Below are 27,211 nucleotides of genomic sequence, written 5' to 3' on the forward strand. Positions count from 1 at the left end.
TTAATTATCATGTTAATCTATTTATCATGTTGGTGGTTTTAGACTGAATAGGGATCTATGTACTATGTTTTAATCCTGTATTTTAGATCTTGATATACCTGTTTACTGATATATATTGTATTTTAATGAATAAATTGTGATTATCCTACCCAACTACCATCAGCAGGGTTTTGCATTTACACTCCAATTTATAATACAGCTGCCCATAAACATTAGACAATGAGCGTCTAACCACTACCACTATCATTAATTCTTGCACGAGCCATTTGGCTGGGGAAAGGACAATTTTTATATATTCGGCCGAAAGGCTTGGGCTTACTTGCAATATTAATTAAATTATTTTTAAATGTGCACTTACACTTTCAAGGTTTTCATTGTTTTTATGTGTCTATGTGTGTCAGTTTTGGGTTTGAGGGGTTATGTTGACCCTCATTGTGCAGCCCTCTCCCCAAGTTGTCGGAGGCTTCCTCCTTCTCCCTACACAAAAATTTTACACTATCAAAATAATAAAAAGAGTCTGGTGGCTTGGGCTCCTGGCCATTCAATTTAAACTTCCAATTTGCCATCACTTATATAGCAGACTTTTGTCAGGATGACACCAGTTGACCCTTGCTCTAGCTAGACACAGTTTGCCTGCCTTGTCCCTCACCACGTAGCTGACATTGGTTGCACTACTCCCAAGAACAGACAGTGTTTTATGCTCCTCGCAAGCACAACAAACCACTCACAGAAAACAACAAATCAACTACACCCTTTTAGTGCACCTGTGTGTTTGTGTGCTGCAAGAGAAACCCAGAGGGAATTTAACCCTGTCTGTAGTCTGTTTCTGCAGACTTCTATCCCTCTATATCTACCCCTTGACTATCCCTTGACTGTTTGGCCAAAGTTTCCACAAGCTCATCAATTCTGGGCATCGGGTATGTGTCGAAATGGGAACCTTCGTTCAGTTTTCCAAAATCATTGCAGAAACGAATACTCCCGTTCTGCTTAGTTACTAGCAAAATGCGCCTAGCTTCTGGAATGCAATATGGTCTAACTCTACCTTGGAGGTGTAACTATATTGTGTTCCATGAGGGTGGTAAATCCAGGTACCTCAGAAAACATATCAAGGTTTCTAGGTCTGTCCTCTCCACTCCGGTGACAGATCATCCCTTATGGCGGCGGTTCCCAAAGTGTGCGCCGCGGCTCCCATTCAGTGACAAGTTACGTGAGAGAGGAGGATGCTGGGTCCTGGCGCCGCGCAGATTGGTAAGTTTTTGTGTTCTTTGTTTTTTCTATGGCTGGCGCGGCAGATGGGGGCAGAGGAGGCAGAGGAGGGGGACAGCGTGAGAGAGGACAGAGGAGGGGAACAGCGTGAGAGAGGACAGAGGAGGGGGACAGTGTGAGAGAGGACAGAGAAGGGGGACAGCGTGAGAGAGGGCAGAGGAGGGGGACAGCGTGAGAGAGGGCAGAGGAGGGGGACAGCGTGAGAGAGGGCAGAGGAGGGGGACAGCATGAGAGAGGGCAGAGGAGGGGGACAACGTGAGAGAGGGCAGAGGAAGGGGACAGCGTGAGAGAGGAGGGGGACAGCGTGAGCGAGGGCAGAGGAGGGGGACAGCGTGAGAGAGGGCAGAGGAGGGGGACAGCGTGAGAGAGGGCAGAGGAGGGGGACAGCGTGAGAGAGGGCAGAGGAGGGGGACAGAGTGAGAGGGGAGGGAGACAGCGTGAGAGGGGAGGGGGATAGCGTGAGAGAGGGCAGAGGAGGGGGACAGTGTGAGAGAGGGCAGAGGAGGGGGACAGCATGACAGAGGAGGGGGACACCGTGAGAGAGGGCAGAGGAGGGGGGACACCGTGAGAGAGGGCAGAGGGGGCAGCGTGAGAGAGGGCCGAGGGGGCAGTGTGAGAGAGGGCAGTGTGTCTGGATGCAGAGGGGGCAGTGTGTCTGGATGCAGAGGGGGCAGAGTGTCTGGACGCAGAGGGGGCAGAGTGTCTGGACGCAGAGGGCAGAGGAGGGGGACAGAGTGAGAGGGGAGGGAGACAGCGTGAGAGGGGAGGGGGACAGCGTGAGAGAGGGCAGAGGAGGGGGACAGCATGACAGAGGGCAGAGGAGGGGGACAGCGTGAGAGAGGGCAGAGGAGGGGGACAGCGTGGCAGAGGAAGGGGACAGCGTAAGAGAAGGCAGAGGAGGGGCACAGCGTGAGAGGGGGACAGCATGAGAGAGGGCAGAGGAGGGGGACAGCATGAGAGGGCAGAGGAGGGGGACAGCGTGACAGAGGAGGGGGACAGTATGAGAGAGGGCAGAGGAGGGGGACAGCGTGACAGAGGAGGGGAACAGTGTGACAGTGTCTGGACGCAGAGGGGGCAGTGTGTCTGGACGCAGAGGGGGCAGAGTGTCTGGACGCAGAGGGGGCAGAGTGTCTGGACGCAGAGGGGGCAGAATGTCGACGCAGAGGGGCAGAGTGTCTGGACGCAGAGGGGGCAGAGTGTCTGGATGCAGAGGGGGCATTTTTGCATTCAACTAAATAAGTATTTCTGTCCTGACCTAAATACTTATTACAATTTTTTGACCCAACTACTTCTAATACAGGACTGCTCTGTAAGTATTTTGGAGGGGTGCCTTGAAAAAGTTATGGAGACTCTAAGTAGATTCTACTCCTCCTGATGAAGTTCACTAAATGAACGAAACGCGTTGAGCCCCTGCACTACACCTCTGGAGAATACTGGTAAAACACTGCTGTACCCTGAGATCCATACTCTTAGATGATCCTGCACCTAGCTTCTGTGTGGAGCCTGCTGAGGGACTTCAATCACAACAAGGGACTAAACTGCAGACCAGTTATTTACAGATAAGCTTTTACAAAATATACATATTGTGAGTTTGTATTTTAATGTTTACTTGATTAAAATGTCTACTTAAAATACTACACCATATGGCCTTCTCATATATTTCCTTTCTTTGATGACCGGATGAGATTGGTGTTGCGGTTGTGATATTACTTAGAACATACTTTGTTTCCGTCGCCAAGGAGATTTGGTCACAGACCTAACTTCGGGATGCCTAAGGAGCCACTATACAGATAAGCGGTTTATTTATATATATCTGGTACGCACGCTATTTCTATATACTGCACGACAATACTATATGTCAATATATGAATCTGCTATTATCATCCTGCGCATCATTTTTATGAACTATCTACGGTGCATACATATAGACACCGTCTGGTTATACACCCTCTGGACTATTCTGTGATTATTGTACATACATTGTTTACACACCTGAAGGCGCCGGTCTTCTATATCTGTATTGCCATTTAATTTCCGGAGTAACCATCCGCTTCTGAAGGTTGGCTGCCACACGTATATTTGTGGAGGTGTTGCTCTCATTTTATTATTTTTTATAATATTTTATATTTTATATACATGTGTATTTTATATATATCTTGATTGTGATAGTATCCATATATTGGGTTAAGCGCCACTATATCTGGTTCTATTTTATATATATATATATATATATATATATATATATATATACTGTGTAAAAAAGGGAGGCACACTATGTACCTGATACTATATTGGCTGGCGCCATGATGCTATTCTTTCATTGTCAATAGCCTACTATGCTATTTTGTTGGATTTGCATTCATAACCTGTTTGCCTGTTTGTGTTATTAAAACCCAATAAAAACTTATTTAAAAAAAAAAAAAAGCAGACACAACCTCAGTAGATAATTGCCCTGGTGCTCTGTGAGACCACAAAGCTGCTTTTTAAAAGGGTTCTGGACAAAGATGTCAGCGGCGTTGGTGGTAGATGTTAAACCACAAGAAGCATTTAGATTTAACCAATTTTTGGTTTATTTCAGAACTTGTTATAACTGATGATATCTACATATATACAGTTGTTCACAGTTGATACTGACTGTAGCAGATAAGTAGTATGACAAGCTTACGCAGTTAATGTACTTAACACTATTATAGTACATTCATATATGATGGTAGTAAGCTTATATTGTGGGCAATGTCAGAGAGCAGGTTGCTCATATATATTTTTTGCCTCAGCTCACTTTATATAGCTATATATAAGTAAGTTTACACAAAAAGATGCAGCTCTAGTTATCACGTCTACAGTTCAACTGTCACTGTAAGAACCTGTTGAGAACTAATCTTCCTGTCTGTGCATGCTCAGTAAAGCGATGCGGAGGGCTGGAGGCTGCCCCACTTCCTGTCTTCACTAGATCACAGGGGACACTTCTACCAAGAGGGGATACGGAGCGTAATGCTCCATGTTAACACCCACCCTCGCTTAGCGATGTTTCCTTTTACAAGAAAGAAAGCAAATAGGGCCTGATTCATTAGCAGACATATTCTGTGCGAAGGTTGCGTAATGTAATATATGCACATGAGCGCATGAAATGTAGGCACAGATTCATCAAGCAATGGATCTCCAGATACGTACCAAGGTGAATTCGGTCGCAAGTCGCTTACGCAACATAAAGAGTAATGCAACAGGCACTTGCATTCAAACAAGGAAATCATGTGCTGAGCGTTGCACAGACTATGGTTTTTAGACAACTCAATGACTGTCCATATACAAATAGATCAGTTTTGTAGATTTGTCTAGTGTTGAGACACTATTAGTTTATTTTGTGATAACTATTATAATGAATGTACTGTGCAGAACCGCTCTTAGGTGCATACCACATTATTTGGATTTGCATTATATATATATATATATATATATATATATATATATATGGTTTTATATTAAGAATTAATATATAATAATAACTATTAGTAATAATTATTATTAACTGCTCTGCACAGTAAACTCAAAGTTGTTCAATAAGGAGTCACTTTAACTCAATTCATCAGCACACAACGCAACTAAAATCTACTGCACTGAATCATCTTTCCTGCCATACATTAAATAACTTGTATTCAATTTTAAGAAATAGCAATCCTGTTTCCAAAACACATTTAATTAATAGCGCCCAAACCACCCCAACATTAAATAAATCATCCCACCCTACATTAATAAGTATACGCCAACCCCACTATTAAATTAAATTGCCTCACCATAACCCCACAAAAAAAAACTATCTCACACATTACATTGCCACAAGCCCCCTGTGCCATCACACACACTACATTGCCACAAGCCCCCTGTGCCATCACACACACTACATTGCCACAAGCCCCCTGTGCCATCACACACACTACATTGCCACAAGCCCCCTGTGCCATCACACACACTACATTGCCACAAGCCCCCTGTGCCATCGCACACATTACACTGCCACAAGATACCTGTGCCATCACACACACTACATTGCCACAAGCCCCCTGTGCCATCACACACACTACATTGCCACAAGCCCCCTGTGCCATCACACAAACTACATTGCCACAAGCCCCCTGTGCCATCAAACACACATTACATTGCCACAAGCCCCCTGTGCCATCACACACACTACATTGCCACAAGCCCCCTGTGCCATCACACACACTACATTGCCACAAGCCCCCTGTGCCATCACACACACTACATTGCCACAAGCCCCCTGTGCCATCACACACATTACACTGCCACAAGATACCTGTGCCATCACACACACTACATTGCCACAAGCCCCCTGTGCCATCACACACACTACATTGCCACAAGCCCCCTGTGCCATCACACAAACTACATTGCCACAAGCCCCCTGTGCCATCAAACACACATTACATTGCCACAAGCCCCCTGTGCCATCACACACACTACATTGCCACAAGACCCCTGTGCCATCACACACATTACACTGCCACAAGCCCCCTGTGCCATCACACACATTACATTGCCACAAGCCCCCTGTGCCATCACACACATTACATTGCCACAAGCCCCCTGTGCTATCACACACACTACATTTCCACAAGCCCCCTGTGCCATAACACACATTACACTGCCACAAGCCCCCTGTGCCATCACACACACTACATTGCCACAAGCCCCCTGTGCCATCACACACATTACACTGCCACAAGCCCCCTTGTCAACACACACACACATCAGCATCCCTCACTTACCTTTAGGTGCACTTCTGCTGCATTGTTCCTCGCTGCTCAGACAGGAAGTGAAGTGAGCACTTCCTGTCTGATGCCAATCAGCAACAGGCAGCCTCACGATTGACTGCCTGTTGCTGCCACTGATCACCAATGATTTGATCGTCGCCCCCTGCCCCCCCCCCCCCCTCCTCACTCACGGCACCCCCGTCCCCTGCACTTGGCACCCCCCTTTCCCCGCGCTAGCCCCCCCTTCCTCCACCCACGCCGGGTGATGAAAAGGAAAAAGAAAAAAACGCCAGGCACACCAGGCAGGACACGGGTTTCCAGAGACTAGGAAACCCCCTCTGTGTGCGCCCCTGACACTAGGAGCACTGAGGCAGTAAAGTTGCCATTTCAAGGAATCTGGTCTTTTTAGCTACTTAAGCGTTCACAGCAGAGGAGGGTTGGGAAGATAATCAATGGGAGAGGGGTTAGCGTTTGTTTTGCGGCTCCCCTCGCAGTCGAGACGACAGTCCTCTGCATAAGATGCAAAAATGCATAAGACTTACCTCTAAAGAGAAAAAAACAGGCAAATAAATTAATTTGCTAACTATTATATATAATCTTTCACAACAGCCATTTTAAACTCGCAACTATTGTAAATGTGTGCATCAGTAAACCTCTTAAATGGTTTGTAATGAGAGAAGAGTATGCAGGTGTATGGTCAGCTGTTTATGAAATCCTGAGACTGACAGGGCTGTGTTTATCCAGCGCTACCAATATTGCTGTGGACTTAGACATGACCCCAAGCTGGAGCAAGTGTTTCGTATGGTATTATATACTGTATGGTATACTTAAATTGCTGCGTTCAGCAGAGTATTAATCAGACGTATCCTGAGGTAAACGCCTGCTTTGAGTAGTTCAAAGTGGTGTCCACCCATTGCACGCCCCTTTTTACTCACAAGGACGTAGGGTGTCATAAGTGCGCTCGAAATCACAAGTACTTTGCCTAGTTATTCGTTTGCATCTCACTGTTTTTCATACGTAACACCCGGTTCTGGACATGCGCAGTGTGGTCTTGCGCACGATACACACAAAATCGGCAGATACGTTCCTTGATGAATCAGGCCGATATACTTTACCAAACACATCGTATGATAAAGTCTCTTTTCTGTAACAAGAAAATGGATTAGTCAAACAAAAAAAATAACACATGAGTTATATCAATATTAATTAATTATTAATTCCAGTCCACATCTTGACAAGAATATGTTTAACAAGTGTGATGCCATTCCTTTCGTTGACATGTCAGCGGCATTATTCTCGCTTGCCATGTGACTCACACTGATGTTGATAGTCTCATGATGGCAAAGAGAACCTAACTAGAATAAAATCTCTTTCAGCCATAAAGCTTCCTTTGCCTTTTCTGTTAATGCCATGGTTTCCGCCTCGGTGGTGGATAGGGCAACAGTGGGTTGCTTTCTACTTGCCCAGCTGACGGCTGCACCTGCTAGTACAAATAGATATCCCGTGTATGAACGACAGTCATCCTCATCTGAACCCCAATCAACATTACAGAAAGTCTCTAAAGTAGGATTTTTAGATTTTGTATATTTCAACTGTAAATGACTTGTCCTTTCAGATATTTCAGGATTCTTTTAATTGCAATCCAGTGTAGGATTTATAGCAAACTAACTTACACGGCTTACTGTATGTGTTATGTAAAGGGAAAATTCCAACACTAGCACATACTTGACAACTGTCCCTGAATGTCAGGGAGACTCCCTGAAATAGGGGTGATCTCCCTCACTCCCTGAAGAGTCTGGCATTCTCCCTGATGCTGAGCCAGTACAAGACGTGGTTGGCTTCGCCATCTGTGGCCATGTATTGATGCATATGGAGGTGGCCATTTTCATGGAGACCAAGATTTAATCAAAGACTGACAGGTAAGACAACATGACTTCAGTAATGGAGATAGAAATGTAAAAGACACTTCACTCTCTAGAGATTCATTAGCTGATTTTCTTTAACGCATAGCTGCCTACTCTCCCGGAATGTCCGGGAGACCCCCGCATTTCTGGGAGACCTCCCGGTCTCCTGGGAGAGCAGGGCAACCTCCCGGTTCTCGTCCCCGCAATAGATAAGTTGGGGGGACTTGATGCAAATATTGTGTCATCTTAGCACATACTTGCCAACTCTCCTGGAATGTCCGGGAGACTCCCGCATTTTGCGAGAGTCTCCCGGGCTCCCGGGCGAGTGTGGCAATCTCCCGCATCTGGATAATTCTGCCCACTTCCTAGTGAAGTGGGCAGAATTAAGTCCCAAACGCCGCGATTCCCGGTGAATCGCGGCGTTTGGCCCCGGCCCCGCTGTCAAATGACGCGTTTTGCGTCATCACGTCATGGTCCAAAATGACGCCATTTTTGGCGCCCCGCCCCCCGTTATGCCCACCTCCTCCGCAGGCTCCCGGATTTGACCAACAGAAAGTTGGTAAGTATGTCTTAGCACCCTCCCCGCTGTAATTGGCCAATATTGTGACAATCCTTTAGGGCCAAAATGATGCAACTCATCAAGCCCCGCCCCTCGCATGCCCACCTCCCCCGGGATCTCCCTGAAGCCAACGAGAAAAAGTTTACAAGTATGCACTAGCATGCATCAAGCTTCCAACAGCACTTTGGTAGAGGACCTGTTTCATCTCCTTCATCTCCTCGCTGCTTGTTCGTGACATTTCTTTTTCATATTTAAGCTTTTGTCTATAGGAGTATTCCATACTTGCCAACTCTCCCGAAATGTCCGGGAAACTCCAGCATTTCGCGAGAGTCTTATGGACTCCCGGGAGAGTGTGGCAATCTCCTGCATCTGCCCACTTCCTAGTGAAGTGGGCAGAATTAGGTCCAAAACGCTGCGATTCACCAGGAATCGCGGCATTTGGCCCCGACCCTCTGCTGTAAAATGACACGTTTGCGTCATTACGTCACGGGGGCTGGTCCAAAATTACGTGAATTTTGGAACCCAGCCCCCCATCACGCCCACCTTCCCCGGCAGGCTCCCGGAAGCCAACTTTCAAAAGTTGGTAAGTATGAAGTATTCACTGGTTTTGCATCAGACATAGCATATTTTGTTTCCTGGATATTCTATGGTTCACAGAAGGCTATGTAACTCTCCTATAGATCTCAGAATGCTCTTCTTTGAATCACGACACTGCAGTGGGACAGAGATCCCTTGGTTTCCAAATTCAAGTAACGTCAAATTTATTATTCGGGAACAATATATTACTAAAATGTTTTTGGGCAAATGATTAGCAACAAATACCACATATTTAAAATTTTATAGTTATAAGCAATGCTACTCACAAATATTTTACTCATAATATAACACAATATTCACTGCCTTTGAATTTTGGCAACGGTTATTGAAATGTACACGTTTTTAAAGTTCTGCATACAGCATATCAGATAAAACAATTACTCTTATCCTTTCTCTATAAACAATCAGTAGTCTTTGTGGTAATGAACGTAGCTAGGCAATATGGATGCCAACCAAAAGATGGAGGCTGTCTCTGAGGTGACAATTACAGTTATAATGGAGGTTCTGTGTGACTGTGAGGTAAGAGTCTCTTTCACTGGACACACATCACACTTATCTAGTGATTAAACTTAACTTTCAGCCAAATGTTCAGTACATTTCCTCTTATAAATTGGGAGGAATAAATAATACTGATATTATGATAAATATGTGAAACTATTTGTTGTTTCCTGTCACCTTGCAAACAGGTAAATATATCTCACTGTCTCATTCTCTTCTGTTATCTCTTTCTATCTCTTTATCATTTTCTCTTCATAATGCTACCTTTCTCACACTTTTTAATGTCTCAGACTTCTTTCTCACTGTGTCTCACCACTTTTGATCACTGCTGCTGTCACTCCAGTTCATTAGCTGTCTTTTTTATCTGTTATCATCTATATTCTCTTTCCACAAGGCTCCTCAGCCCTCTCTCTGTTACTCTGCTTCCCTGAATCACAGTCGCCACAGTCTCATCATTTTTCCTCTCACACCAAACACAGAACTTTCCAGCAGCTTAACAGACTGGACTTTTCTGGGTCTTAAAGTCTTTCTAGTATCATGCTGTGAGACAGTCCTGTTTCACTGGGTCCTAGTCCCCAACAGTTTCTGGGTATCACAGCTATATTGGTGAATTCCTCACAATATCTTCTAGGGGGAATACCTCTGTTACTTCTCACAGAACCTCTGCTTTCTGATTGTGTATCTCTAATCACACTTTCAGGTTCAGATACGCTTTCCGTTGCCTGTACATCCAGTATTACATATCTTTGTTGTGGTTGTTGATTTTCCACGATTTTGTTAGATGGTGTCTTTTCATGAAACACCACATTTCTTTACTTTGTTTGTAATGTCCCAAAGTCTATATCCTTTCCTTTTTTTGACAGTATCCAAGCATGATACATTCTACTGACTTGGGATATAACTTTAGCCTTTTTTCTTTGGGAATATGTGCATACACTGTTCAGCCGAAAAACTGAGATGTCTGATACTTGGGTTTCTCCCAGACCACGCCTCTAGTGGCGTTTAGTCTTTTACAGCTACTAAGGGTGAATGGTTTTATAGGTAAACTGCAGTGGACACTGATTCTGCCTCAAAAAATTATCTAAATCTGCATCACTTAGCATAGTCTGTGCTTTTTCAACGATTGTGCGGTTTGCATGTTCACACTCACTATTTTGTTCTGGCGTGTAAGCAATTATTTATTGGTGTTATATGCCATATTTTTTAAAGAATTCATCTAAAGTCTTGTTGTCATATTCACCGCCATCATTGGATCTTAAGACTTTTTAATTTTAGACCTGTCTGAGTCTCTACTAGGCTCTACTACTCTCCCTCTAGACTACCCGGGTGTTACCATGTATCTTTCCACTCAGATGCACAATCTATAGAGACTTTCCGGTACGAGTGTAATTACTATGAGTGTTTATAGGATTCCCATCTGTTTTTACATGTGAGTGCATTTGCACTATTGTTTTATTTGCTTTTTTAAAAGGTTAATGCACTAGATTTTCTACTATTTCCATTTATTTTATGAGATGAGTCCCGAGGAGAACATGAGCCTGGAATCATTGTGACAGACATCATGTTTGTTAAGACTACATGCTCACTTTTGTCTGTAAGTAGATCTCCAATGAGAGATTATTTCATAAGACTACACGGAGTAAGAGTACTTTGTTGTTTTATCCACAATGGAGAATAGGGTGCTGGTTCTCTTGCAGCATCACTCAGACTCATTCTCTTTCACAGTGTGATTTTTATGGAAATGATTACACTATGTTTGCTTTCCTGTTTTTATGAGTTTCCTTTGAAATGTCTTCTGAATAGGAGGGATGCATACATTATACCGTTGAAGAGAATGTCCACCATTTTCAGGGATTTGAAAGGGAGTGCTTAAGGATTATATATATATTTTTGCAGCTAAGCCTATGGTACTCATGGCTCTATCTACTTCATCAGCGTTTGGACTCTTTCCTGGGTTCATTGTGATCTTCCGTAACTTTTCACCTTTAAACTGCATTTCCATGTTGCATAATTTTCTGAGCCTGTGTCACGGGCACTAGGAGTCTTTACCCAGGGATCACCAGGTGATGGGCTTACCAGAGCAGTATAGATGGTAATATGGTACTCTGGTAGCGGGGTGATCATGGAACAGGAGATAGCAGATGATAGAGATGCTCGGGAAAGTCTATGACTAGCAGCACTGGTAATATATATGTAGTAGTACACGAGGAACTGAATGGACAAAGGAAACGTGAGGGTAGTCAGTGGTCTGCGATAGCAAGTTGTACCACTGCTATAGTGAGGAGGAATGTCCAACAGCAACGAGGAGGTGATGAGAGTCAGCGGTCTGCGTTTAGCAAGTTGTACCGCTGTCTAGGTGAAGGAATGGAATCCAGGTGGAGGTATCCGGGGAGTCAGTGGTCTGCGTTAGCAAGTTGTACCACTGCTATGTGAGAGGACACTGGAACAGGTGACACAGGAAACAGGGATCAGTGGTCTGCCTCTAGCAAGTTGTACCACTGAATATATATGTGAGGAGGAGCACGGGGAGAGACTGCAATACAGAGGATACACGGGCACCCTGACCTTGATCCACGATGACATGCACAATATAGTAATGACTGAACAGCACTGCACAATAATATAAAGTCACAAGAACTATCCGGGCAAAAGATAACACAGTCAATGATGGCAATAGTCTCAGCGGATAGTAAGCTCCAGAGGAGAACAACTCAGTCCAGCAAGATATGCAATACACGAGCACAGTCAATGAGAAGTATGCATACTGTGGTTCAGGAGCAGGCTGTCAGACAGGAGTGCAGAGATACCTGAACGGCTGGAGGCCGGCAGGATGCGAAGTCCCAGGAGGGTGGAGCGGTAATCAAGTAGGTGCAGCGCACAGGTAGGTAGACCAACAGGGATAGCAACAAATACTCAGGAAGCAGTAGTATGTAGAACTGGACTCCTGGGGAACCCTGAAGAGTAGCGATGGTCTAGACGAGATGAAAGCAGCGAGGCGTAGATCCGATGCAGACTGGCGAGTAGACACCGGCAGGAACGCTGAGAAGCACGGAGAGCGGATCAGTTGCTGCAGACACGAGTAGAACCGAGGAGTAGCAGCCAGCAGGACTCTGCAGGTACACGGAGGTAGCGGATAGGAATCAGCAGGTGCAGTCACGATGAAACACGGGAGAGTAGAGCTCAGCTGGAACTGTTGAGCACGGAGAGCAGCGGATAGGAATCAGCTGGTGCAGTCTCGGGGAAACACAGGAGAGTTGAGGTGAGCTGAAGACTGTAGTGCACGGAGGCAGCGGATAGGAATCAGCTAAACAGTCACGATGAAACACAGGAAGGTTGAAGTGAGCTGAAGACTGTAGTGCACGGAGGCAGCGGATAGGAATCAGCTAAACAGTCACGATGAAACACAGGAAGGTTGAAGTGAGCTGAAGACTGTAGTGCACGGAGGCAGCGGATAGGAATCAGCTAAACAGTCACGATGAAACACAGGAGAGTTGAAGTGAGCTGAAGACTGTAGTGCACGGAGGCAGCGGATAGGAATCAGCTAAACAGTCACGATGAAACACAGGAGGGTTGAAGTGGTCTGGAAACCACAGGAGAGTTGAAGTGGTCTGGAAACCACAGGAATCAGCAGCGCTGAATACACGAGGAAACACAGCAACACCTTCAGAGGCTCATGGGGAATGAGACTCCAAGATCAGGCCACAAGGTATGGAACTCAGGTGCTTTAAATAGGGAGTGTTGCCTGATCAGCCAATTAACTAAAGGGACAGGTACTGAAGGTTTGAAAGGGCTGCGCATGCGCAGACCCTCAGGATGGTGGACGGCCACGGTTCCTAAATACACGGGAAGAAGCACTCACAGTCTGGTGAGTGACAGCCTGTCAGTTTTGCGAAGCTCATACTGGCTCCTGTACTCTGCATTTTTGCTGTGTACTAAAATAAATGACTTTTCTGCTACTGTTCTTTATAGCTAAGTGCTTTCTTCAATGTAGGGTCCTGGGCCAGTAACCTATTGGCAGAAACCTATTATCAGGGCACTTGTGCTGTTATATTTAACAGGTGTCAGCGGCGTTGGTGGTAGATGTTAAACCACAAGAAGCTTTTAGACTTATTTTTTTCAGAACTTGATATCCACATATAAACAGTTGCTCACAGTTGATACTGACTGTAGCAGATAGGTAGTATGGCAAGCTTATGCAGTTAATGTACTTAACACTATTATAATACATTCATATATGATGGTATATGTTTTGTGCCTCTGCTCACTTTATATATATATATATATATATATATATATATATATAAAAATATATATATATATATATATATATATACATATATATATATATACAAGAAATTTTACACAAAAAGATGCTGCTCTAGTTATAACGTCTTTACAGTTTAACTGTCACTGTAAGAACCTGCTGAGAACTAATCTTTCTGTCTGCACATGCTCAGTAGAGTTATGTGGACGACTGGAGGCTGCGCCACTTCCTGTCTTCACTAGGTCACAGGGGAACAAGATGGGAGACGGAGTGTAGCGCTTCATATTAACATAGTGACAGTAACCGGGACGTGAGTTTTTCTGCCATTCTTTTCCTAGTTCTGGTGTATCCATTTAAGAGATTCACGAGCTGTCTGTAAAATGAATTCTCACCCTAGTAAATAATATTTTAAACTTTTTAAAGCCTATTTGACAGGGTGAGCTTCTCTTTCCCTAGCTGCAAATTCCCTTTCTCTCTAGAAAGAGTTTCCTATTTAAGAGTATGGCTGGATTTTTTTCTCATTATTTGGAAAAGAACAACTCACAGATCTGCCTCGAAAACAACTTTTTGTGTCAGAAAAGGCTTTTCAAAGTCAGGTACAATAAGGACTGGGACTACCCATAAGGCATCATACAGTTATGAGAACAACTTTTCTTGCTCCTCAGTTCATTCAGCCCTACTGGTACTGTTATAGTGGCATATTGCTGGATGAACCATCTTTATAACCTGGTATACTTCAAAGGCTGAACATTATCATTAAAACTGCACTTAATCAAAGAAAGAAATGAGACACCAATCATGAACAACATAGCAGGCATTTTAAAGAAGATAAACATGTGTTACAGGGGTCTTTTTACCAAAGGAACAAGAGCCCTAGATCCTGTGATTTTTCACAGGATTTTGGGATTCTGCCTATTTATCAAAGCCCCTTTCCTAGTGACCATTATATATCGGTAGCCTCTATCGGGGGCATACTCCAATGCCTTTTTATCATGGACAGTGGCGTTATTAGTACGCTCAGGATAGGATTAGCCAGGAGGCATCAATGGAAAAAAATGCTTTTATTAAATCCAAGTCCAAGCTTCCAGGGCTCACGCATGTGCAGGCTCCTTGCTCTGACCAGGCAAATGTACTCTTACCGCTACCTGCCAGCGTCGCCGGAGAACTGATACAATATACAAATAAAGTACCGTATATTTGAATAAAACTCTCCCATCCGGGCATTCGTAAAGCACAGCTGCGATAGCTTTTATGTTTATTTTCTTACTAATATTGGATTACAACAATATTGAATTACCATTAGTATAATATGAAGACTAAAAAGGGAACATTTTGTTTTATTATTAAAGTGGTGAACCAGGGGTTTCTGTGAGTGTTGTAAACGTTATTTTATTTTTGCTACATATTCCAGCATGCACTGGAAGCCACTGACCCGAGGGACATGCTGGTTCTTGCAGTTCATCATGTAGTTCCACAAAATCTGCACCCAATACTTTCCTTATTGCCAGATCCCCACATTTTTTGCATGAGTTAGAGAGAGCCGGCACTTCTATTAAATTGGGTGAAACTTCCGGAGCACTGTGTAGACCTCCCTGTGTGTAAAAGGATGCACTATTTTTGAGCAAGACAAAAGTTCTACGCACTTTTGAATTGAATGGGCCCTATTGAACAATAAAAGACAACTCTTTAATGGGGGCAGACAGGGATAATGTTCCTAATCTGTCTTTTTGGAATACACTTAATAGGATGTGACACTCCACTCTCGGGACAGGTTCATAGGGCTGTGGCCATAATCGCTTTTTTCTTCTTGCTGCCTTTCTGTGTATGTGGTGTAAATGACAGAGCAATACCTCAGCATGCTTATCGTGTAGGAATTTGAACACATGCTCTAGGAGATGAATTAAGGCAAAGAAAAATGTTGCACCCCCTCTTTCCCCTCCCAAAAAAAAAAAATCACAACTGCAAAAGAACACTTTTACTCCAAAAATAAACAAATTAATTTGAGATAAGTTTGGGAATAGAGAACACCAGATCCAGCACAACCTATAAAAGATCATTGGAGATTATATATATGTCCTACTGTGACTAGATCACTCATAAATAACTTATTTGTGGCTGGATCATGTAGAAATAATTTATTGCAGAAATTATTTCAATCAGAGGTGCAGGCACCAATGTATAATTTGAAATGCACTTATCGTGTTACATTGGGATGTGTTTTGTATGGGAGTGTCATTGTTTGGGTTTGTAACTTTGCTAGAAGAAGTCTGTTTGCTGATAGCAGGAAATGCTAAGTAAGTCTTTATGTGAAGTGACAAACACCTGTTTAGCGTGTATACCCAGTAGGGGGCCGCTGTCTGGCGTGGCTGCATCAAGTTTCAGCACATAACAGTAGTGTAAATATTGTTAGCTTTGCATTGTATGTAAATCCATGTTTGGGAAACATATATTGCATCCTGATACTAAAAATATCTGACCTCAGGGGGCTGGCTTACCCTGTGAGGCTGTGTCTAAACTGTATAAAAAGAAAGACCTTGTACACTGAAATGTATCATCATTCTTGTTCCATCTGACCTGATCACTGGTACCTTCAATCAGTGTGACTGCAAATAAACATTACTTGCTTCAAAGACCTGCTTGAAAACGTCTTCCATGCTGATAATCTTGTGACCTACAGATTAGACTCAAAATCTAATCCGTTTCCGGCTGTCTGAGATTTGGACCCAGCACCACCGCACTGCCCGCTACCCAGCAGCTCTAGCCAGTGTGACAGGCCATGGGTGATCCATCCACAGCAACCCTGATCCATAGTAAGCGGTCAGCGGTACCAGCCCAGGTATACCAGTGAGGGGGTTCCCTAGCAGTGACAGTTACCCGGAATAAATCCGGTACTGGATGCCAGTAAGGAGTCCAGTGGTGGCAGCATTTGCAAGCCCCTCCTACTGCATAGGCGGTCCATCCTGTCACACCTACATTGTAGCATCAAGTAGGATTTTAGTGACTGCTTATGAATTTAATACTTTGAAACAAGTGTATCTCAATAATTTATTGTTAAGAATGAAAACAAATAATTAAGGGACAAATGAAGAGTTGTTTTTTATTACTTATAAATGTTTTGAAATTTAAGTCACATGACAATTGTGATAGTAGAACAATAAAACAAAATGCATGTATAAAATTTGACTTGAAGTGAGATATGTTCCTTATTTATCACCACACACTACTGCTCCAATGTCCAAGGTACAGTGCCGGTAACTTTGATCATCTCTAATCCATGTGAGGTCACAACTTGCAGAACTCATGTTACATTCATAGTCACACAGCTCTCAGGTCACTCTTAGCTATTAATATTTATTCCCTGCTCAGATTTCTCTCCCCCTACAATTCAATGTAGTGCGCAGTCTTCAAAGCAACTTTCAGTTCTGCAACTCGTGTTTCTCTTTCTCCCTCTCTCTTTCTCACCTTCCCCCCCCCCCCCCACAATGATCAGCCATAACATTACAACCACCTGCAAATATTCTGTAGGTCTCTTGGTATGGCACCAAGACGTTACAAGCAGATACTTTAAGTCCTTCAAGTTGTGAGGTGGGGCCTCAATGGCTCCTGATTGTTTTTCCAGCACATCCTACAATTGCTTAATCAAATTGAGATCTGGGAAATTTAGATGCCAAGTCAGCACCTTGAGCTCTTTGTCACGTTCCTCTAACCATTCATGAACAATATTTGCAGTATGGTATGGTGCATTATCCTGCTAAAAGAGGCCACTGCCACCAGCAAATACTGTTGTCATGAAGGGGTGTACTTGTTCTGCAACAATGTTTAGGTAGGTGGTATGTGTCAAACTAACATCCACATGAATGCCAGGACCCAAGTTTTCGTAGCAGAACTTTGCCCAGAGCATCGCACTGCCTCTGCCGGCCTGCCTTCTGTGCATCGTTCATCCTTGTGCCATCTCTTCCACAGGTAAACAACTCACATGCACCCAGCTGCCCATATGATGTAAAAGAAAACGTAATTCATTAGACAGGCCACCTTCTTCCAATGCACCATGGTTCATTCCTGACGGTCACATGCCCATTGTAGGCACTTTTGTCTGTGGATATGCAGCCCCATAAGCAGCAAGCTGTGATGCACTGTGTGTTCTGGCACCTTTCTATCATAGCCAGCATTAACTTTTTCAGCAGTTTGTGCTAGAGTAGCACTTCTGTGGGATTGGACCAGATGGGTTAGCCTTCGCTCCAAACGAGCATCAATGAGCCTTGGGCCCCCATGACCTTGTCGCCAGTTCACCGTTTGTCCTTCCTATGATTACGTTTAGTAGGTCCTAACCACTGCATACTGGAAACACCCCACAAGAGCTGCCATTTTGGAGAAGCTCTGACCCAGTCGTCGAGCAATCACAATTTGTCCCTTATTCTGAGTCGCTCAGATCTTTACGCTTGCATAATTATCCTGCTTCCGACACATCAACTTCAAGAACTGACTGTTCACTTGTCTAATATATCCCACCCCTCGACAGGTGCCAATGTACTGAGATAATCAATGTTATTCACTTGTCAATGGTTTTAATGTTGTGGCTGATCGGTATGTATTGGTATATATATATATATATATATATATATATTCCATAGACAGAAACCTTACGGTTTAACATGTCAAATTAAGGTTTCTTACACTTACATACCATCTAAAATGTAAAAAAAAAAAACTATTCTTTCAAACTCCAAAAAGCAATAAAATTAAGACGATTAAGGCAGAATCTCGTCCCACCCTCCTTCCTCATCCGTTGTGAAACATCTACCCTCCACTATTCAGCTTGTTCCAGTCACACTTCCCTAACAATTGTCTGCCATTTCCTACCACCCCGGCACATTCACCCTTCAAAAGGCGATTGATCATGGTTGTACCCATTCCCCACTATTCAGGGTAGACTAGTATCACCTCTCTTATATATATATATATATACACACACATATTTGTGTATGAGAGCCAGCAGGAAGTAGGGAGGTAAGAACCTGGGGTCGGTGACTGTAACCCAGAGCCTCAAAACAATTTGGGGACAGTGTGGATGGCAGGCAGAGAGGGAGAAGGAACAGATCGCTATAGGCTAAGGTCAGGTCTCCTTCACCTTCAGCAATATAGTGCTACTTAAGACGTTAAGAGGAAGGGATATAGTTACTAAACTGTGGGTTTGAAAAGTGGAGATGTTGCCTATAGCAACCAATAAGGTTCTAACTATCATTTTGTAGAATGTACTAAATAAATGACAGCTAGAATCTGATTGGTTGCTATAGGCAACATCTCCACATTTTGAAACCCGCAGTTTAGTAAATCTAGCCCGAAGTCTCTTCCAGCATTACCCAAGGGAAAGAGACACATTGCCCCAGAGTGCAGTCGGTGTGACAACTTGAAGCATATGTCCACCTATAGTGGCCAGACATTCCCATACAATATATGATTCCATCTAGCAGAGATAAAATGTAACTGGGCTCGGGAACACAAGAAATCACAGCACCGTGAGCCATACAACTCAAACAAAAGCATCATATCTCTGCTAAAACAAAGGCAAAATCAAGCACACATGCTCCCATTCCATTAAACCCGACCACCCACGAAGACAATATAGATACACTAGCACTGATCCTTTCATATCTCACAGACACATCGAGATGTTTTGTGAACATAATAAACACATACTAAACGTGAGACAGGATATAGTAAATATATTTAAACATCTCTACACCTGTGCAGCTATTGCCGTACATAGTTAAAACGAGGTCCAACATGAAACAAAATATTATGTTACTTTAGTATTTGTAAAACAATGCAATACCAGGGCAGTGAGTGCCAGGTAGTGTAGTAAGAGGACAGTCAGTGTGTGACATGTTAATGAGCCGCGCAATGGCATACATAAAGCGGCTCATTTTTTTCCAGCTGTGAAGTGCAGCTTTCGAATATCGTGCTCCCCAAATTCAGGTTCCAAGGCAGACGGGAGGGAAGCATGTAGGCTGCTATAAGGAGAGCCGTGTTATGTTACCTACTCTTGTTCACTGCATACCTCATTGGCTTTGGACACAGGACACAGATGATAGGTAGGTGATCACTGCAGGAACCTCAGAGCACTTTTAAATTTCCCCTCACCAGCTCAGTGCAGTGAATAAATTAACTGACATCACTGAGGGACGGGAAGTTTAAAACAGGCTCTGTTATAGCTACTCTGGCACTGCTCACAGGGATTAAAATGTGAATTGAGAGTGGGCTAATACTAGTATAGTGTGCCTCCCTCAGCCCCAAAACACTAACCAGCTCCCCTGTGGCTAGAAAATAAGGCTAATTTCTCCAGCTCACAGAAGGAAATCTTTTAGCGAAAGAAGTCAGCCATATTTGTGCTCTCATGTGAAGCCACTCTGAGTACACCCAGCACCCACCTCTATCTTTGCGCAATGTAATTTCTATGAAATCTCGTCTTTAAAATGAGCCATATTTTACCAAATTGTAAAAAAAAATTGTAATGTTCTCAAAACTGTCAATTCTCAAAGACACTTCTCATTTATAATAGCTTTCTAACAAAACAAAGCCCTAGGGGTAAATTTATCAAGCTGCGGGTTTGAAAAAGTGGAGATGTTGCCTATAACAACCAATCACATTCTAGCTGTTATTTTGTAGAATATACTAAATAAATTAAAATTAAAATCTGATTGCTATAGGCAACATCTCCAAACCCGCTGCTTGATAAATTTACCATTTAGTCTTAAAACGCCCTGTACACTAATTTACTCTCTCCTAAAAAAAACTGAAAAACTGTGACATTTTGCAAAACAAGAAGTGGAAAATAACAGCAAGATTTTCAACCTTACATTATCCCTAATTTGTCTTTTTTTTTTTTTTCTGAAATTTGGCATGCAGCACCCATGGTTGGTTCCCCATTGGCATGCCAAATTTCAGCTTAAAAACTATAATACTTTTTAAAACGTAGCGCCTTTAGCACCATGCCCCCCCTCTCATAAAATTAACATGGCGGAATGCCGTTTATTGTACTTAACCTTATTATAAGGCCACAACTGTAAAGTGGAAATTTAAAAGTGGTGGTATGAAATTTTAGAAGTGGCAGTATGGAAAATATAAGTGAATGGAATGTGATAGTTTTACAATCAAAGCAGTAGGAGAACTGGCGGTATGGCATACCACTGTACATATAATTGGTCCTTCTGTTCACCCCCCCTCCTAATTGTTAAACAGCATCGGATTTGACTTACTGGTCTCTTAATATTGTTTTCGCCAGCTGCTATAGTCACTAGCCATTTGGCACAAATGTATACATATGAGGATGGAAGGGTACAGGGCGCAGCGAATTGCGTCTTTTTGGCCTCGCAACGCAATGATGCGAAAGCGCCATTTTGACTCGGGTGGGACAAAATGCCGCGATTCACTGCAAATTGCGTCATAGAGGTTCCCATCTTGCCACTTCACTATGAAGTGGGCAGGATATAGATCCGGGAGACCTACCTGGAATTCGGGAGTCTCCCGGACATTCCAGGAGAGTGGGCAGTATGTCATAAATATGTAATGAACAGTAAAAAATATACTAACTTTAATTTGTGAGTAGAACAATCCTTTATCAAGTAGCAAAGCTATTTTGTTCTTCTTGTGTTTCTCCCGTCAAGGTAGTGCAAGCCAGAACATGTCTTTGAGCAGCTCTTGCTCAATGACATGCCCTTGTTGGCTCATCCTTACAAGTAGAAACACAAGAAGAATTGCACCCTTTTATATTTATGCACATACAGGGGGAATTCCGTTGGGCGTGTTACTGTAAAAAGTAACACGGTTCTCTGAGCTGCGATCAGAAAGTTGTGTTAAATTTACCGTAATAACAGTAGTAAGATTAACGCTGCATTAATCTGTGGGGAATTGAATTCCCCTCGCAGTGTTCACTATGTATATGTTTCTCATTTTATTTTGAGTTTCCCTTCATGATCGTGGGAATATTCACTTTGTGAGAGTTTTGAACGTCCTGGTTTGGATTTTACTCCATCACCGTTTTAGGGATTGGCCAGTGGATCACATGAAGTATTGTTTCCTGATAGTGTATTTAACACCAAAGAATAGGTGAGTTAATACATTTAGGAGTGATTTACTACTTATCATACAGAGAGGATTATTATTATGTTTTATTGGAGTTTATTTAGAGTTTCTTCACATATAGTTAAGTTCGTGTAATAGATTAACATTATCCATTTATCTAAATTTATTAAACCCTATATTTACTAAACTGCGGATTTGAAAAAGTGGAGATGTTACCTATAGCAACCAATCAGATTCTAGCCATCATTTTGTAGAATGCACTAAATAAATGATAGATATAATATGATTGGTTGCTATAGACAACAGCTCCACTTTTTCAAACCTGCAATTTAGTAAATATACCCCTAAGTGTTAATTATTTAACACATGGGGAAGTCTAGTGATGCCTAGGCAAGATTTGTGGAAATAATCCATCTACATGTGCGGAGGGAACTAAGCTTAGTAATTGATGGACTGCTATTTCTTATACTTCTCCTGGTTAGTGTATATTATTGTTTGTTGGGCGTTTATAGAGATTAGCATTTGCCGGGACTTTTGGGATAAATGTTGCTCTTAATTTAAAATACATGAATATGTGACACAATGTGGGAGAGCAAGTCTGCAAAGTCAGGCTGGACGGTTCAGAGTGATATGATTGCTGTTATCAGACCACTGACCATTCATCTCTCCACAACGCCCTGCCTACTGATGTGTGTTAGCATTAGATGTGTTCAAGCTGGTATGTACAATTGCAAATGAATACAACTGAGACGTTTGCATTTGATTTATTACTTTAGAGGTTGTTTGAATTAGTTTTTGTTGCTGGGAGATTCTGGGCTTGATTAAAGCATGCAAAAGCGAACGTATTGTGCTTTCTTTTTTTTTTTTTTTAAACCACCCCCGCCACCCCCATAAAATACCTTTATGAAGGTAGTATGAATGTACATAAAATGCATGTTTACCGTTGATTCTGATTGCAAACATATGTTCTAGCATGTATACGTGACCATCATCACTAGTAATCAGCATGTACACTTCCCCTTTAACTAGAGATGTTCAGGCTCGGTTCCCCGAGAACCGAACACACCCAAACTTAGCAGATCCGAGTCTTCGCGCGCTTTTGTAATTGAAAACGAGGCAACGTCCTCGGATCTTGCGAGCTTTGGATTCTATAGGTACCGCCCTCCACGGCGATCCAGCGCCATTTCACAGAGGGACACAGAAGGGGTAGCACAGTTCTTGGCAGTCTCTAGTGCAGTTGGGCAGCTTCATAGGTAGAAAAGAAAGAGGAGGGGTAGCAGTGTTCTTCAAAGTCTCCACTGACATTCAGGAGAGCTCCATTGCTCCATTGTTAATTGTCATTGCTGAAATAGAATGAATAGGTCTGGCAGGCTTGATCTTCTAAAGCTGCAGTCACATTGTAAAATGCAAAGAGGAGAGCTCCATTGCTCCATTGCTAATTGTCATTGCTGAAATAGAAATAATAGGTCTGGCAGGCTTGGTCTTGTAAATCTACAGTCTTTGTTTGAAAGTGTATGAAAATAATATTGTGACTTGTGAGGTGGTCAAAATTTACTGCAAATGACATGAAATTAGTGTTATTGAGGTTAATAATAATGTAGGGGGAAAAAAAGCAAAAATCTGGGATTTTAGAAAAAAAAATAGGGATTTTAGAAATAAATCGGGATCCAAAACCAAAACAAGAAGTTAATGCAGATCCAAAACCAAAACCAGAACACGGGAGTCAGTGAACATCTCTACCTGTAACACGTACCTTTGAGATGCCCAAAGCTTGAATTGGACACTGGTGAATGTGCCCGTACTTGGTACACCCTTTCTGTACATTGACTATGTGCATATACCCATTGTCCTGCCGTTCCAGCCCTGAAAGCATGGGCTGTAGTAAGGGTGCTTTGCGCTCAAAGATAAATTGTATATGTTTGCGTTATCTGGTGTATAGCTTTATAGCTTATTTCTGGGCATGCACAGAGAAATTTAATGCAACATAGCATGTATCAGCATTTGCGTTCCATGATGAATCCGGCCCTTTGTGTTTATTTCCATTTGCATTTTTGACACAGAACAGGATAGTAATTGGCTACAGAAAGATTTAGACAAAATGGCTAACTGGACCGTGAAATGGCAGGTGTCATTAAATACCGTATAGATAAATCATACCTCCCAACATTTGAAATGCTGAGCATGGCATCTGCTCCTCCAAGTCCATTTTCCCTAAAACACCCTTATATTGTAAGAGGCACCGTCCTCGTCATGGTAAACGGGGATATGCCTCCCAACGCGTTTGACACATTAGAGTCGGGTCAACTGTTGGACAGTCCCCTGAAATACTGTCCCTTCGAAATCGGGACAGTTGGCAGGCATGGATAAATGTAGAATTATTGTATTAACTTTGCTACTTAGATTTTAAATTGAATACAATTTTGAGAAGTGATATGAAAAAGGACTTAAGAACACTAGTGCCAAGCCAAGCACCATACAGAGGGCAAGGGGTTTCAGTTGCAAATAGGTGAAAAATATTTAACCATCGACCTATGAAGGGTGTATTTACAATAAGAGTGTTTAAGATTGGATTGGGTGCCTTTCTCATTAGAAATAGTATCTGTAGCTGTAACTAGTAGAGCGGATGACTGATATAGGCAATTTATTTAGGGAATTTATTTAATTGCCTATTTTGAGGGAAGAATTTTCTTTTCCTACTTTGAGGTTAAATTGGCAATTGTCCTAGTGTGTTTTTTGCCTCACATTTGAGTAATTGCAAGTTGAAGTTGATTGAAATGTGTCTTTTTTAATCTTTCTAACAGGGTAACTGTAAACATCGGAGCTAATTCTACTCGCCATTCAATCCAATATTTTGATTTGCAGGATCAAAAACTTACTTGAAGTAGTTAATTTCTATTTTTTTCTTTGATAGTTGCCAGCAACATTAAAATGCTTACAGTTCATAATATAACCAATAGACCTTAGTCTTAACCTTAACTCCTAAGTAATATAATAAAAGACACTACACCGACTTGTTGGCAAATAACTCTTAGTTATTTACCGTAACAGCTATGGTGACGGGAGAACACTGTACTCAACCTTGCCCATCGATAAACGCACACTGTTTCTTAAACTTAATAGTACATCCGTCCTCAATCACCCTCTGGGCTAATCGTAATGCACCACAAGTCAGCCCAGATGAACTCTACTTGCACCGAACCTAAGTCAACTCTTTCAAGGGCACTGGTTCCAAACACCTGACTACCAGGAATGTGTGCTTTGCTTACCCTGTACATTGTTCACCTGCCACTCTAAAAGCTGCAAAAGCCGCTGGACGACAGACCATGCTGTTGTCACGCTCACCACCCGTACCATACCAAAGCCCATTGACATGTGGAACTAAGTGCATCTAAGGCTGAACCACTTCCCATACTATACCACGGCCATCATCCACGTAGCACCAGGTACATCCAGATCTCAACCACAGCCCGTACCATACCACAGCCTTCATCCATGTGGCACCAGGTCCAACCAGAGCTGAACCACTGCCCGTACCATGCCACAGCTTTCGAACATGTGGCACCAAGTACATCCAAAGCTGAACCACAGCCCGTATTATACCACAGCTTGCTTTTTTGCTGGACCAGCATACCTCCGGGGTTGAATCTCAACACCCGTACCATACCATGGCCATATCTCCTTGTTGGCCCAACATACCTCTGAGGCTGAGCCACAGCACTCGTACCATACCATGGCCATATCTCCTTGTTGGCCCAACATACCTCTGAGGCTGAGCCACAGCACTCATACCATACCATGGCTATATCTCCTTGTTGGCCCAACATACCTCTGAGGCTGAGCCACAGCGCTCGTACCATACCATGGCCATATCTCCTTGTTGGCCCAACATAGCTCTGAGGCTGAGCCACAGCACTAGCACCATACCACGGCCGTAACTCCCTGTTGGACCAACATACCTCCGGGGCTGAACCACAACACCCGTACCATACCATGGCCATATCTCCTTGTTGGCCCAACATACCTCCGGGGCTGAACCACAACACCTGTACCATACCATAGCCATATCTCCTTGTTGGCCCAACATAGCTCTGAGGCTGAGCCACAGCACTAGCACCATACCACGGCCGTAACTCGCTGTTGGACCAACATACCTCCGGGGCTGAACCACAACACCCGTACCATACCATGGCCATATCGCCTTGTTGGCCCAACATACCTCTGAGGCTGAGCCACAGCACTCGTACCATACCATGGCCATATCTCCTTGTTGGCCCAACATACCTCTGAGGCTGAGCCACAGCACTCATACCATACCATGGCCATACCTCCTTGTGGCCCAACATACCTCTGAGGCTGAGCCACAGCACTCGCACCATACCACGGCTGTAATTCTCTGTTGGACCAACATACCTACGGGGCTGAACCACAACACCTGTACCATACCACGAGCCCATGATCCAATTGGCTCCTCATACCTCTGCATCCTATGGCCATTTGCACATGAGCAGGACAAGCTGTACCTCTAGCAGACAGTGAACACTTGAACCAGGACTCAGGAATGGGAGGGAGGAATTTCTTTCCTGGGCCAAGAGAGTGAGTTAACTCCACCCCACTCTTTTAAGCTGATCCCTTGACCCTGCCCCTTCATGACACTTGTTTGTACATTACCACACCTACTCACTTTGTTAACCCTTAGCAATCCAAAATGGTTATGTACACAAACCACAGCTTTTAATTTCCCTCGGGCTTAATCCATCCCTCAGTTCTAAAACTGGCTGATGATCATAACATAGAGAGTGAAACACATTTGTTCTGCCACAGTGCATTTTTTACTTGCGCTAAAACCCTGGAGCATAGGTTTCAGGAGAAAAGTTATTCTCATCTAGGATTCTCATGAATAAGTAGAAATATGTAAAGAAAAAGCACTTAAATTCTAGAATAAAGCCACTAACAAGCATCAACAAAATATAGCCTGTTTATTTTTACCAGTGACGTTCATGATGAACTAAAGAAAACCCTCAGCAGTCGTTATAATATTGTACAAAAAGGTTCTATGTAAAGTGCCATTTGTCGAGAAGGTCGACACTGATTTTTATACAAGCACGTACATTGGAAAGCCGAATGACCTCCAGCAAAGTCAACAAGACTTTGAGAATAGGTTTGCACATAAATTATTTGTTCTTCTCAGTATATAATTAGTACTTTTATTTTGCATCAGCACACCCACAACATGACAATTAACCATTTTGCCACCTAGCCATATCTTTTGCAG

General features: G+C 43.1%; 1 protein-coding gene across 2 annotated transcripts in view; it reads left to right on the forward strand.

Annotated features, from left to right (window-relative positions):
• The window catches only part of GAL3ST1 (galactose-3-O-sulfotransferase 1), a 67,337-nt gene that overhangs the window by 11,795 nt on the left and 28,331 nt on the right, over positions 1-27,211 (forward strand). The window contains exon 1 of one of the 2 annotated variants that reach the window (XM_075213100.1): positions 21,738-21,963. The exons of the other annotated variant lie outside the window; for it this stretch is intronic. The gene's annotated coding sequence lies outside the window, so the exon portion shown is untranslated. Of the gene's footprint in view, positions 1-21,737; positions 21,964-27,211 lie in introns of those variants that run through there. 2 annotated transcript variants of the gene reach the window in all.

Source organism: Mixophyes fleayi, chromosome 1 (assembly GCF_038048845.1).
Source record: "Mixophyes fleayi isolate aMixFle1 chromosome 1, aMixFle1.hap1, whole genome shotgun sequence".
NCBI lineage: Eukaryota > Metazoa > Chordata > Amphibia > Anura > Limnodynastidae > Mixophyes > Mixophyes fleayi.